The 14,677-nt window shown below is 42.0% G+C and overlaps 1 long non-coding RNA gene and 1 pseudogene across 1 annotated transcript; one reads left to right on the top strand and one right to left on the bottom strand.

The window, feature by feature from the left end:
* Positions 1-3,694: 3,694 nt before the first annotated feature.
* On the top strand, positions 3,695-8,202 carry LOC119721593 (annotated as a pseudogene).
* Positions 8,203-10,420: 2,218 nt separating this feature from the next.
* LOC119721340 lies at positions 10,421-12,926 on the bottom strand. Its single transcript, XR_005270173.1, has 2 exons — positions 12,597-12,926; positions 10,421-11,478 (listed from the first exon to the last, which is right to left on the bottom strand). It is a non-coding gene; the product is annotated as an uncharacterized LOC119721340 (long non-coding RNA).
* Between the last annotated feature and the right edge of the window lie 1,751 nt (positions 12,927-14,677).

Below are 14,677 nucleotides of genomic sequence, written 5' to 3'. Positions count from 1 at the left end.
TAGCGATTATTTTATTTACACAACTATCTGGGGGTATCCATTTTTCAGGCGACTTGAATCACGGTTATAGGATTGTAGAGCGCCGCGTAGCGGCGCTCTACAATCCTGTAACCTACGCGCGCGCGCGTATACTCTCTCCACATGTGTGAAAGTATATAATTTATGAATTGCACGGATATTTTGAGCACCGCCGTGGCCTAGTGGTTAGGCATGCTGGCTAATGATCGGAGGTCTCGAGTTCGATTCCTCGCTCTGCCTACGAAGATTCTGCTCTTTTTTTCAACAATTTTAAGTTGAATCTTAAAAACGTTATTTTTCAGTTGGATACTACTTGTATAGCAGCAATTTCCTTTTTCTTTTCCTGATCTGAGGCTCTGGAGGATTTTTTTTAAAAGGGAAATAAAGTCCGAAATCCGTACCAAGTTGAAAAATAGTAGCCTCCACTCAAGCCTGGTTATTTAAACCAAGCCCCATAGGAAAGCGCACAAAGTACCCCAGATAGTTGTGTAAAAAAAAATATCGCGCCCGGTAAGTGCGTGGGACTTGACTAAAGGCTAAACCAGTTCAATCTGATAACGTGATATTGGACTTGCTTTCCAGGGCCAGTCCTGACAGAGTTGTAAATGGTTACTACATAGACTTTAGTGGTTTAGTCAAATATAACTGGAGTGCTTTCATAGTGTACATCGCGCTAGTTCCTGGTGCAAGACTTAACAACTATTCTGTGTGTCTCTGACTCACTGTCGATTGTAAGCCGGGCAGTGCTATTGTGTAGGATTACCCGTTCACAGCGCCATTGAATGGGCCACATCCGGCCATGGCATACACCACATGCATGACAATATTATAGGAAAACTGGGGAGACGATTGGGAATGCGGAAATCAAAGGACATTTTGTAGAAGTTTCATACTTTGTCAAACAGTATGAAGCGAGGCACGAACGGGCCCCTGGACTTTCTTTATTGACATTGCGCCATAATGCAAATATAAGCCCTTTTGTACTGAGCAAACCAACATGTTTCCTTTTTGACTCTTTTTCGTTTATTATGTCTCGCAGTTTGTGGTTGACGGATGAGCAGTATGCGGAAGGAACTCGATCAAGAACTTTAAGGGGGGGGGGGGGGATGAATAGTCAATAGTCATTTTGAACACTATGACTAGTCCATTTCCGACGTGAGACTAACTTGGACCGACCCGACCATTTACCGACTTTGCCGACTGATCGTCGACCAAAACCGACGTCGGGCCAACGTCGGTGTGCTACCTGGGAGTCCATTTCATAGTGTTCAAATGTGTGCAACGACCAGCTGCATCTTTCGATGCATCTCATTTTTTGTTGTCGTTCCTTAAATACTGCGTGAAACATCATTACAGTTCATGAATTTTGACCAAAGGTTTCCATGGATAAAACATAGTAGGTTCAAGGCAACTAGTTTGGGCATACAAAGGGGAATTCCCTTGTACTCGATGTTATTGAAATAACTCTCAGTCAACAGCCTGCGTGTGTGTGTATGTTGTTGATGTTGGGTTTTTTTCACCTCAAGCCTCCGCGACTATTCATTTTTTTCCCCTAAAAGTCCTTGATTGCGAGTTCCTTCCGCATACCGCTCAACCGTCAACCACAAACTGCGAGACATAATAAACGAAAAAGAGTCAAAAAGGAAACATGTTGGTTTGCTCAGTACAAAAGGGCTTATATTTGCATTATGGCGCAATGTCAATAAAGAAAGTCCAGGGGCCCGTACGTGCCTCGCTTCATACTGTTTGACAAAGTATGAAACTTCTACAAAATGTCCTTTGATTTCCGCATTCCCAATCGTCTCCCCAGTTTTCCTATAATATTGTCATGCATGTGGTGTATGCCATGGCCGGATGTGGCCCATTCAATGGCGCTGTGAACGGGTAATCCTACACAATAGCACTGCCCGGCTTACAATCGACAGTGAGTCAGAGACACACAGAATAGTTGTTAAGTCTTGCACCAGGAACTAGCGCGATATACACTATGAAAGCACTCCAGTTAAATGTGACTATTAGCCACTAAAGTCTGTGTAGTAACCATTTACAACCCTGTCAGGGCTGGCCCTGAAAGCAAGTCCAATATCACGTTATCAGCTTGAACTGGTTTGGAAATACAACAAAGAAAATCTTTAGAGTTGACAAAGTTCACTGCCACATCTTTGGCGCTCAATTTTTGCTGGAGCATAAAAAAACATTTTTGTTTCCGTCGGGGCGATGAGACGTGTTTAAATAAGGAGCTGTAAAAATACGTCATTTTTATCGGTAATTGAAGCGTGAATTTCCGGGACCCGTTTGAATGTTGGCAAAACCAGTCCCACGGTGGCTTTTTTTCACTTGATGAAAGGACCCGCACACTTCAATTTCATGTGACAGGCCATGTATTTTCAACTGGTAAGTTTGTACAAGTACAAACAGCCAGGGTGCAGACTGTTCTATTTCCTGTTCGGGTCGAAGTCTGTCCAGACGTTTTCTCTTCGAGTAACCGTCTGTCCGGACGTGTTAACCGGGAGTGTTAAGGGATTTTGTTCAATAACACAAGAGAACAAAGGCGACTTTTTTTTTAGAAGGGATGAATTTATTAGGCCTATAGACGTGCAGGAAAAGGGTGAGTATATGCGAGGAACTTGAGCCCAACAAGCTTTAGCAGGTGGGGTCTGGGCTTGATATTTCATTTCTAATCGCTACATACGGGGGAATTTCCCAATTGATAACCAAAGTACCGGTATTTGTACATTATTTTAACTGTCGGCTTCCAGAAACATTTCATCGTTTGAAGTATGAACATATCATTGTTTGAAGTATTGTTTGAAGCATTCATTTCATTGATTTCATGGAAAATAATTAATATGTTTCCGCATAAAAAAAGTATCGCACCGTACCCGTGCACTTTGTACCTATTTGTGCATTATAAGGAAAAGAGATAAGTTAATGCTCTAGCATTATTTTCTTTAATTCAAGGTAATTAAAACATTAAGTTAACTACATTCATTAGTGGAACTTGTTCAGAATACTGCCCACAGTTACTTTGTATCGAAAAAAAGGAAAACCAGAGAAAACATAGCAGGGAAGAAAACTAGAACAGAAGAATGAAAAACAACCAAATGTTGATTAATCATAACTCAGTTCTTTTTGATAAAAATTTCAATCCGTTTCTAGGTTGGGCAAAGATTTTTGGGTTTTTGTTTTCAATTTGGTTGGTCTTAAATATTGCCTGAACATCCTTTTATTGCCTGAACATCCTCACGCTTCACCGCTTGCATCCCACGGCCTCGGGTACCCTCGGTTTGCACCCTCTCACACTCCACTGCTTCCAGGCACCGTAATAACCCTACTCATGGTGCTTTCTCTTCAGTTAAACTTCCCCCACCCCCACCCCCCGCCAAAAAAAAAAGCTTATGATGAAAATGGACACGGCTTCGAACCACAGATCTTGCGATCCATGGGTCGTTCCACTATCCACTTGGCCACTGTGGCAGCTCGACGAAAGCCGTTCTTTGAAATGCTAAAATGTACATGCATGACTGAGTGATATAATGGTGTGACGACATTGTTATTTTCTTATGAATAAACATCGACTAGCTGAATAATTGTGATCATTGACGATGTGTGCTGCAAATAAAAAACAACTCGGCCTGAACATGGGCAGCTTGTACGCCGGTTATAGTGCGCCCTCATGGCGTTAATCTCCTTTCAACCTCTCAAGCGTACATCATTTCCCCAATAAGAGCCGAACCAGTGAATGGGTTGTAGGTCAAACACATTAATTCCCTTGCTTCCATTTTGGGTGCGGTTTTGATGTAATTCTCGTTTTTGACTTAATATTCATGAAGATTTATGAATAATTATATACTTTTTGCCTCAGATGATTCCTGCGAAAGTAACCCCTGCTGGCATGGAGGAAGTTGTGTTAATTCTTCAACCGATTTTAGTTGTATTTGTGCCCCTGGATTCATCGGATTATTCTGTGAATCGCAGAGCCGTAAGTACAGGACTTTAAGTTTGGGATGGGGTGGGGGTTCAGAGCGGTGTTTCGAATTACCCCTCCCCCCCCCCCCCTCTGCTCTGTAAATGTGATGAGTTGCACGACGTTTAATATGGACTTCATGATAATTAGGGCAAGACACGTTGCAGCTCATTGCTTTGTCCGTCCAGGAGTAAGTGGGCAGAGTTTGTGTGTTTGATTTAGTCAGTGGTGTTATATATTGCAGCATCGAGCTTAGATGGTCCTTGGAACATTTTTAATTGGCCTTAATACGATCAGGGATAATAATAACATTTTTTTTTGTTTTTCCTTGATTTCCTTTAGATCCTCATGACTTGGTCTTTGTGACGGATCTGATTCCTCCAGGGATTTATGTCGCACCCACAGACACCTTCAACTTCACTCTCATCCCGGGTTTAGACGGTAGCCATGTCAGCATACGTCAACCACGCGCCATTGACTACGACCCATTAGAGCGCATGGTTTGGACTGATTATGATGGCACCTTCTCGACTTTAAATCGGGCCTTTTTGGACGGGAGTGGAGTGGAAGTTCTCTTTATGGATCTGCAGGGTAAGCCGATTTGGCATTTTGTGTGTTTGTGCTGGCCCTCGTTGTGCCTATCTGACTGAGTGGCTGGCTGGCTGACTCCCCGACTGACTATAACTTGTGACCTGGGCAGTGCTATCGTTTAGGATTAACCCTGTCCTGCCAATTGTGAAGATCAACCAAATCTTATTTTTGTTACCAGCAAATTAGAGAGTTTTCTTGCCACTTATTTTTAGTTCCAGAAGGTTTGACTCTTGACGTTGAGAACCGTGTGATGTATTGGGTACCGGGTACTCGGGTACCGCACAGTGGCGTCGCCAAGGGGGGGGGGGGGGGGGGGGGGCAGGGGGGGCACGTGCCCCCCCCCCCCCCTGGAAAACCTAGTGCCCCCCAAGTGCCCCCCCCCCCCCCATCTGAGATTTGGGTTGGTAAAAAAATATATATATATTTTGTTATATTCAACTCCCATCATCTGAGTTGGTTTTTCAGATCGAATTTAGCATCAAATGTGGCACCATTTTGCATCTAGCCCATCCTCCGTATGCGAAAATTTTCCAAAGGGGGGGGCACCCCCTCCCCTTAGACCCTTCCCCCAGGACGGCGATCCGTATCCACCTAAGTGCCCCCCCCCCCCCCCCATCAAATACTGGTGCCCCCCTGTGCCCCCCAGACTGAAAAGTCTGGTGACGCCACTGGTACCGCACCAAAGATTGAACGATCTGGCACAGACGGCTCAGGTCGTCACGTACTCATCGATACTTCGCTACAGTGGCCGAATGGTATAGCCCTTGACCTGGAAGGTACACTTTGCCTGCGTTTTCCTTCATTTGTGTGGTTTTTTTAAATGCCATATCAGAAACAAATCCCTTGTTGGACTTAATAGACTCTGTGCATAACAATTTCCCCAATTATACAAACAGTCATTGTGACTACCCATAGTCACTTAAAGTTGAACGAATGTGACAGTGCATGGTTTCCTGCAGAGTGGTTGATTTTATAGGATGATTATCGAAGGAAAGTACTATAGCAAAAATTATTAAACGGTTCTGTGTGAGTTGCATACATGTAGAAGCAACGGCGTTTCCCCTCTTTCCCAACCCAAACCCCCATTTTTTAAATAATAATAATAATACAAAATAAAGATTAGTGATATTACTTTGAAATGACTCCTTGTTCTTCAGGGGGAAGGCTGTACTGGTGTGAGGCTTTTTTCGACCGCATCGAATCCTCGGATCTTTTGGGTCAGAATCGAACTGTTCTTGTCAACTCAGCTACCAGCATTAATCCGTATGATATCTTTGTCTACTATGACTTCATCTACTGGGCTGACTCGACATCACGCAGCATTCAGCGTGTTGAAGCTTCGGGAAGGCTTGTGGGGCATCACGGCTCGGATGGTTTTGGTAGTCCTTATGGAATTCACATATCTAAATGTAATTAATTCATTAGCACTTTTGTCGTAAACTTATGCCTATAAATTGCCTTCCCTTGTACAGGGTGAGTCAAAAGAAAGTGACCAGGATTAAAAAGCAATCAAATTTGATACGCCAATGACGTATGTCTTTAAAAAGCGTGTTCTTCCACTCATCTGAAACAAATAATTACTAAAATTGATCTTTGCCATCCATGTTTTACTAAAAGAGCCCAGTTTTATTGCTGTCTATTGAATGCCATTTGAAGCTATTGAGTATTGACAATTACAGATTACACAACAAGCATTCAAATACAAATGAGATTTAAATAATTGAAATCGGACTGAACCATTATTTTTAGTGTCAGATTTTGTGTTATGAGGAACAAGTCAACTCTTTTCCCCCTGAAATTATTGAATGACAGTTTTAGATAATGAACCTCCGATGTTCAGTGGTTACCCTGGTGACGTCATCATCCCTGCCAAGCCATCGTCCAATCAGGTGGTTTACAGCTGGCCTCCACCTGTCATCTCGGACAATGCTGGTCCTGTGAATGTCACGTTCAGTTACCAAGCAACCACAGTTTTGAAATGTAACCGAACCGGCAGTGGGGTCTTCACAGTTGGTGTTACTACAGTGATCTACAACGCTACGGATACATTTGGCAACCATGCCACGTGTCTTTTCAAAGTCAACGTCACAGGTTTGTCCACAGTTAGCTTGTTCACTTTTCCACTTATCTTTAAAGACATCATTAGTTTGTGTTTTTCTTCTTCGTTCTTTGGAAGGGGGTCCACGACCAATTCATGGGCACCATTTTAATCTATACAGCTCTGTATATATGTAAGACATTAGTATGGTAACAAATGTCCCTTCATATTTTGAATATTTAGTGGTGGATTTAACGTGCCCAGCAAATCTCACAGTCGATGCGCAGCCAGGTTTCACGAGTACCAGTGTTGACTGGATGGAACCGGTTGTAACTGGATGGGACGGACCAACCAACTTCACCTCAAGCTTCAGTCCCGGCGTTGAACTCCAGATAGGTAGCAATGGTGTGAGCTACCGGCAGTGGTTTGAGTTCGGCCTGATTCCCGACTGCTCGTTTTCGGTTCAGGTTATCGGTGAGTGAGATTTGTTCGTTTAGTTTTGTTTGTTTGTTTTTTTACCCATATGTAAGTTGAAAATGAAGGACTTATATATGACTAAAAAATACCACGCACAAGTCACACTATTTGCAATTTGCGTGTGACCTCAATAATGACCTATATTCTTGCGGTTGCCAGATGAGTCCACAGAAAGGAAATAGAAAAAGACTCGAAAGACACAATTAAAAAACGATCTTTAGTTGCTTTGTTCCGTATGTAATATAAATATTATTTTACAATACTAAATGAATATTTCAAGTTTGTATAATTTGCTGTCTTTTAGTGCATTTTTGCCTTTTAGGAGTAGAAAGAGATATAGGCTCAGTGATCTTTTGTTGCTTTGTTCAGTATGTCATTTGCTTTGATAGAAATATTACATGCATATTTCAAGTTGGTGTTTTTGTCTCTTAAGGTTTTTGTCCAGCCAGCACCACGAATGATGATCTTCATGGCCGGTTGATATGGCTTGCAACAAGAAGAGGCACAACAGCAGAATCGTTCGAGAGATGCCCGCTCATGACATCAAAAGGTGAGCATAACAATTAATTGTGAAGCTAATAATAATAATATAATAGTTTGGAGGCGAATACTTGCAGCAGAAGCAGGTGAGCATAACGTTTCCAAGTAAACTGTCATTGTGAAGGAGAAAATCTATATTTAAACAGAATTGGTTTAATTTACTCTTCTAGAATTTGAAGGTTAAAGTGTAATAGGATGTTCCCTTTTTATTAGATTAAAAAAAAAAATTCACTTTTGATAATTATGTTGGTTAATTTTGGATACAGCTGGGGATCAGTTAGCTGTTCGCAACTGCTCTGTTGTACCTCCGCCGGACTATTTTTAGTGGGGAAACCACGTGCCTCGCGGTTGCGGAGAAGAAAGAAACAATCTAACTCTGGATCAAGTAAAAGATGTGTTGGAACTTACGCTCAGCAATGCGAGAGGGCGCTCGTGCCGCCAGCGAGAGGGCGCTGTTCAGCATGCAGCTGCTTTCGCGCCAGCTTTCCCCGCTGCCATGTTGAGGAATTCCCAATTCGTCCTCAAAATCATCCAATATTTGTATGTCCTAAACGGGGCCATCGTTGCCTGACTGGGTAAGATACTTATTGTAATAGTTATAGCAAATCATAGTCACTTTGGGGAACAGAACAGATCCATGAAACTCGTATTTTAGGGACTTTAATTGCATGTTTATTTTACCGATGGGCTACTTTACTCTTCACTATATGGTTCAGGTATTGGGGGCGATATGGTGGATTTGTCACGTGTTTAATCATGTTAAAGTATCAGGGGGATTATAAGGGGTTAAATGATAATTCAATCAGAGAACCATCGATCTGGGTTATATTCCTCAGTTTAATAGGGGTTCCTAATATTACAGTCAAGAGGGCATTTTATAACTTAACTGGGTCACATGTCTCCATTTTAATCATAAGAAGTTACAGGTTTGAATTATAACTGTTGTTTATTGTTTACTTCATCAACAGCATAAGCAAGCAAGTAAGTGATACGGTGAACTGTAGGCACCACCATCAACAACTGTCTGTTGTTATCAGCTATTCTCTTGTGTGCATCTGGAAGAGTTTATAATAAATTCAGAAGGTGTACTGTTCAGTGAATACCATCTGGTGTCTCAGTCTTCATTGTCATCCCATCTTAATATCAGCCAGCAGTAACACCCCCCCCCCGAGTACACACCCACTAGATCGCAAGTGCCTAACCGGACTTGTCAGAGACGTCATGCCCAAATAAGTCCCAACCGCTGTTAACTCTACAAGATGTAAGCTTTTAAGGTTAGACCTTTAGAATGTTAAGGTGAATGGGTTATAACCGATAATGTAAAAAAAATTGACCGATAGTGTAGTAATATTTGGTACATGCATCATTCAACTTTTGTTACATTATCGGTTAGTGATCATTTGCAGTATCGGTCAATTGTTGTTACATTATCGGTTGGTGATACCTTATCCGTTGGTAACTACATTAACAGTTGTAACAGGCTTACTTGACACCCAAGGTTCTATTGTTATTCATGACGCAAATGTTTAAAGGGTGCAGACCAGTACAGCGGTCCGAAATTGCATACGCCGGCCAAATCACGATTTGCATGCCACGGCCGTTTCAATCCCATAGACATAACGTAATTAACTTGAGCAATTTTGTCCGCACAGCGTTTGTTTACTCCAGTGTATCAAAGTGATGACGTCATGCAATTTTGGAAATTGGTAGATTTTTTTTTAGAACCGTTAAAATACAGCCACTTTTCACGAACACTGTGCGGTATACACGCACATCACACGGCACAATAGCTGTAGGGCGTGAACGCATGCACACACCACCGGGGCACGCGCGGCGTTAACACGGCGTTGTCGCACTGCCCTACCCGCTGAACTGCAGCACAGCGAAACCGTGCGCTGAGAGCAGAACTCCGGCCAGATCATGCATGTTAAGAATACAAATAATTTTGTACGAACACCAATAATATTAGGCAGGATTAGCTTTCTACATCAGACTCCTGTAGGTCAGACGGCCTTATGATTATATGAACAAATGTAATGCTCCAAGTTTGCTTGAAATTGTTTAAAAATTTCATAAAAGAAACAATATCCTGCCCCTATTTGCACAGCAATATTCATGAAGTAAAACCACTACGGGTGCAACACTTATCACTTCAAACATTTTTCATTAACCCTAACTCCCTGGGTGGGGGGGGGGGGGGGGGGGGATCGTATTAAAATTCCAGGATTCAGGACTGTTCGGGCTATTAGGAAAACTCGAGCAAATGCAGTCCTGCATATGTCCACAAGTGCCCCAGATTAGCTTCATCCAAACCTCGAAAACTTCGTAAACCTCCCTGTCCAGTAGTGTTTTGCTTCGGGTCGGGTCCACTACAGGCCAAACCGATGCGAAACATTATAGATATAATCCAAATCCTGCGCTGTGTTAATTTCCAAACTGTTTCCATCTTTTTTCCCCGTTTATTTCGGGTTTTGAATTGACCCAATCCGACCTGATCCGCAAATTTTCAAACACAAAACTGACCAACCCAATTGAAATGACGGACAAACCGACCCGACCAAACACAAAGTTGGTTTTTGGTTGGGTCGGTTACAGTTTCGAGTCAGGTCAGCACAACAGTTCTGTCCAGAACCCTTCCAAGAAGCAAAAGTAACCAGCAAGGTTGCTGAAATCTATGGCCACATGACATCACACAGCATATATAGAGATTGCCGCATTCCCCCAGAGATAGTAGAGGCTGCAGCCAATCATTGCATGTGGCACAAGCAAAGGCAGACTCCAATTGAATATTAGATTTAAAAACTGGCAGGGTAATATTTATTTTTTACTTTATTTCATTATTTAAGTTGGCGGCCAATTTAGTGAAATCCTTTGGTCTCCCATTGGTCACAGTACACCTAAAAAAGCAATCCACATACAATGTACACGTAAAAGTCTCATCTGTTTTAAAGTATGGAAAAGAAGGCCAACTTAAAACTTGTTATTAGTAGCCTATTGACTTACTTTAAAAAAAGCGCTGATAAAAATATGTAATGTAATAATAGCATTTTAGTAGTGTCAACAATTAGTTGATTTTCAATGAAAGTTAATATCCAGTTGTATTTCAATTCATAATTTTGGCACTTGGGAGTGTCGTTCGCAGTAGTCCTGGAGGAATTCCTACCAATGTATACAAATTAGCCTAGGTCACAATTCTGCCCTTATGTACAAAATCACAATGATAATGTAAGCATGGATCCAGCCCATTCAAAGTGGCAACAATGTTGTCATTAATGCAGTTTCAGTAGAGACATGACCATTTTGCCTACTGTTTATGGTTCATGTACGAGTCAGTTTTGCGATGGCCATGCACGAGAAATCAGAATGTAAATATCATTTTCCAAAAAACAAAATTGTACTGCACATGTGCAGAGGTGATCCAGTCAATGGCCATAAATGGGCATTAAAATGTAAACATGTCCGATATTATGGGAGCGAGAACCAATCCATCGCGAGTGATCATGTGTGACGTGTGAATCCTGAGCTTAAATTCCAGAGTGATTCCTTGGCAAGTAGACAATAGAAGTTCTTAATGTGTCGGATCAAGGCGGTGCAGGGTTTGTTCAAATCTAGCAGTGCACATGGCATCACACAGTTTTGCACACATTCAGTTACCAAAAATACACCCAACACATGCTCATGTCTGTGAAATCCTGATCCTCCATGCACAAACGTGGGATGAAAGATTCACTTCCACTGTACGCTACGGCTCATTACTAGGAGTCAACGGCTCATCACACCACCATCTCACCAGAGCTCCAGAAGATACGAGAAACCCTCTTGTCAGGTGAATGATACTGCAAACTTCCTGAAAAATCATAACAAAATGTTTTTTTCAGAAAACAGGATCACATGTACAATTGCTTTTATTAGGGGGTGGGGTGGGGGTGGGGCATGGGAGAAATGTAGCCATACATTCAAAGTTCTACATGTACCGCCAACACTAAAACAGTGGTGCATGTCACATGTACATGATGTATCATGACACCATTACTTTATCAGGGGGGGTGCACACTGCACAATAAGGCCTGTGCAAAGTCTCAAGTGGCTTGAAAATTTGGGAAGGTTGGTGATCTAGAAAAAAAAAGATCCATTTGTAGGGTACATGATCACACAGAAACAAAACACCTCAATTTAGAATTGCCAATTTTTTTCATGTCCCCATGAAGCTGAGGCACTAATGTGTTTACATGAAAATGGATTTGGCATTTGGCTAAGCATTACTGAATAAATATGCAAAGCCTGAAATAAATTCAACGTCAGACATGCCAGAATACGTTCTGCGAACACGAAAGGTGGCATGTACAATTAAAAAAGATTTAGTCCGACATGTTAACTACTTTCATCCTGTTCATGTCAGTAGGCCTAATGTCAGAATCAAATTGTTATGAAATGTTCATTTTTTGGGGGGGGGGGGCATTTTTCTCTCTCTGTTGTCATGACCTGTTCGTATTGTTTTTATTGATTTTATACTGAATCGTGCAAATAGCATTTTTTTTACCTTCCAATTAAGGCCTAGTTGATCATGTTGATGTAATTTATGTATGGAAATCTTTCCCATGTATAACAAAGTTGTAGCACAATACACGACATGTCATGTCATGTACATATGCATCACGCCAATGGAGGAACTTCGTCCACACATGCACAAACCTAGGTACGGGTTAGATCCGCACGCGTGCCCGTACAAATACATGAACACGCAAACGGTCGAGTTGTCTCTAAACCATCAAGCGCTTGGGCTATGCTAGACCCGTGAACGTGGCTATATACATAGCCACGCTTCACGGGTCTAGGGCTATGCGTGATACACACGCGCGTACCATGTACGCTTTACAACCAACTCGACCGGTTGGCATTCCGCGCACACACGAAAATATGTCACTTTTTGCACCTAAATTTCAACAAATCTACCGCTGGCCTTACCTTCAAACCGGACACATATGCAGCACGTATCTCCAAAACAAAGTTGATGTGGGCCTTACATCGGGGAAAACCTCTTGTTTGGAGAAAAACACCTTTTAATGTGACAAATTTGTCACATGACCACACACCGCGATAATCAGTTCGGTCGAACACCAGTTTTGACGGACGCCGTTTTCAGTAATTTAATATTCATGAGCTGATATTCATATATGGAAATAAGGGGAAAATAACAATCTTTTGAATAAGAAACATTTTGAACTTTGACCGATTAATCTACCAATGACATTCCAAATATTCCCAGATATAAATATTCATGAAACGAAACTCGCTTGGCCCGACCCACGAAGAGTGTCGGTGACGTCATTTTACGGAGATTTTCGATTGGCGCGATTAGAACGACAGAGGGCGCCATTATTTTGCGCTGGAACAGCCGTGATGCCCTCAAACTCCTTAGTACTTGAGCATATTGAGGGCCATGCACTTGAGGGTTCGTAAACGATAAGGGTGGAAGCCGTGCACAGGAACGTGAGCTTGTATTTCTGTGCAATTTGGATGAAATTGGGACCCCGAAGCGCTCTATTTTTTAATGGAGTGTAGGCACCGTTTTTCAAAAATGGCGATAGGCTTCAGGACTATTTTTAAGGGGTGATCATAATTCGGATGGAAATTTCTCCCCAAATCATCTACTTACCCCCAAAAACTGAAAAGAAAAGGAAAGATGATCAAATGAGCTTTAATTTTGATGGTGTCTCGAACACCTTGAAGAGCAACTTGTGAATGTTTTTCCTGACTTTCTGAAGTTGGGGCACTCATCATGGGTGAGTTCACTTTTAAAAGCGGACACTCATGGACACTCTCGGACAGTAGGTGGCGCTCTTCATCCCTCCCGACTGACGTGACACGCTTTTTCCCGGCGACAGGCCGATGTCGCCGGGCCGATTTTGCTCAGTCACGCGTCCCCGCCTGGCTCGCTCTTAATATCTCTAGCCGGTTGCAATTTGCCACTCTGCAACACACCCAACACCCGCCCCCTCCCCAGCAACTATTTTTGAGCGGCCTCCCCCAGCAACTATTTTTGAGCGATAATCGAAATACTGCATCGTCACGCACACATTTCATAAAGTATGACATTTTTTAAAGTTGGTGTGTAGGGCCTTATACCTGCTTTTTCAAAAATTGAGATTATCTTTTCCGGTCGATATTTAAAGGGAAAATACAACATTGGCACACATCGAAAAATAAAACTACCAAGTTGTTACGAAATACCTTATACTAGGATGTTGGTAACTGGCAGTCTAAAGCATCCTGTAAAATTATGGCGCCTGGTGTGAAGTCATTTTAAACTTGAAGAAAAAATGGTACTTTTGCCTACGGTATACATTTCCAACGGTGGTCGGCCGACCACCGTTGGAAAAACCGAACTATTTTTCAACTACTGCTCCAAATTTACCATTTGGTTTTTGGGTTTTTTTTTTCAGTCCAAATTTTGTTTGCTTTTGGTTCCATGTTAATGAACGGGCGCAGGCCAGCTAGACTGGGTACCTTACAATTTTCCGGCATTTTTGATCTATTTCATCTTTAGTGGAGTCAAGGAACCAGACTACTTGAACATTTGTGTTTTTCTTGGTTTTTCCAGCATTTTAGAACACCGTACTTCAAACATGTCAGTGTAACAAAATTTGGATCTATTAGACTAACCCCCCAAATACTTCATTTTTGAAAATTACAGCAAAAGCCAATGGTGTACATGTACATTCCCTTTAAAGGACTATAACATCCTGTAAGGGGCCATTCAAAATTCTCAATGTTTTTAAATGTGGATTTTTTTTTCAAAATTGTTTTGACCATGTGCAAATAGGACCCATTTTGGACCCTAATTTTATCAAATCTGCTCTTAGATAATAGCCCAAAAGCTAGGGAGATGATCCTCGGCTATATTCGCACGATTCCACCGATTTTTAAACTAGACGGTCTCGTTTTTTGCAAAAAATTGTGGGGGCACTTTTTATGCAAATTAACGACGCGGACGCGTAGAAATTTTGAAAACCTAATCAAATTTATTTCGCCCGCTGTTGGTCTTA

The sequence above is a fragment of the Patiria miniata genome, unplaced genomic scaffold, assembly GCF_015706575.1.
Source record: "Patiria miniata isolate m_02_andy unplaced genomic scaffold, ASM1570657v1 HiC_scaffold_13, whole genome shotgun sequence".
NCBI lineage: Eukaryota > Metazoa > Echinodermata > Asteroidea > Valvatida > Asterinidae > Patiria > Patiria miniata.
This window is presented reverse-complemented; position numbering and strand designations above follow the sequence as displayed.